The following is a 1,230-nucleotide window of genomic DNA, read 5'->3' as shown; positions in this document are numbered from 1 at the left end:
AAAGAGACCTGAAAATGGGATCACTGACTGCCCCCAACACGAAGTGCCTTCCCCTCAAACACTTCCCCTCAGAGTGCCTGCCTTCCCCTCCTAGAGCCGCCACGGACTGTATATATCGGTTTTGGGCAAGGCAGTACCTTCTCATTACACAGGAACCAAAGTTGAATATTTATTACAATTATTATTTGTAACAGATGATAATCATCATTATCAACATCACCATTACAGTTTTATTTATAAGTTTGACTTTGCCTGATTTAGTAAAGTGTAATAAGTGAAAAATGTAAAAATAAATACATTTACCACTATTATTACTCCCAATATTACTAGAACTGTTTTTGGTATCTTCATATAGATTTATTATTGATAAACTATACAATCAAGCCATGATTATACACACAGGTGCCCCCATTCAAAACCTACAATCATTCAGCATAACACTTAAGAAATAAATATGTTTACCCATTATAAAAACAATGCTAGAACATACATCCAAGGTATGATACACTGCAGACTGAGTTGAATGTATGAAGATATGAATGAACTTACAGTACTTCGTTTATGAGATATATATGTATAATAAATGGATAACACAAGAATAAGAAGGAAAATGGTTGATTTCAGTTTGATTTGATCATCTGGCAGGAAGTTTAATTTGACTCAAAATATTTTAATATGTATTTCCCTCATCATTAGCATGCTATTAGTGAACTACTTCAGGGATGGGTCTACTACTAAAATTCTTGAAAATATCTGTCCCCAAAGTTTTAAGCTCGACATAAATCAGTTTTCAAATTATCCAGTAACTGATTTCTTAGTAAATAAATTAATGCACTTCTTTTCAGTTTATTGTCAAGACAGATGTTGCATTATGCATCATTACATCTGCATCCCCCCCCCTCTTTCGATGTAAAGTATTATTAACTTTCTCATCATTAACATTAATTTACGTATCCCTGACAGCAATGAGAAATGAGAACTCCTGTCATAACAAATCCATGCTTTTCCTACTTCCTTAAGAACAGTGAGCTTCAGACCTATTTGCAGAGCCTCCCTTCATCCAGATTCTTAGACTTTTTATGTTTCTGCAAAGACAGAGAACAGCTTTCATATTTCTCACTTATGTTAGTCTTAATATCGAAATTGTGACAATCCTTGCTTTGTGTCAAAAGCCCAAATCGTCAAGTGTGCTGATATCTATGATCATATGTAATTGTAGATTATATATAG

Source organism: Penaeus monodon, chromosome 31, assembly GCF_015228065.2.
Source record: "Penaeus monodon isolate SGIC_2016 chromosome 31, NSTDA_Pmon_1, whole genome shotgun sequence".
Classification (NCBI taxonomy): Eukaryota; Metazoa; Arthropoda; class Malacostraca; order Decapoda; family Penaeidae; genus Penaeus; species Penaeus monodon.
The sequence above is the reverse complement of the archived record's forward strand: the minus strand, read 5'-3'. Positions refer to the sequence as shown.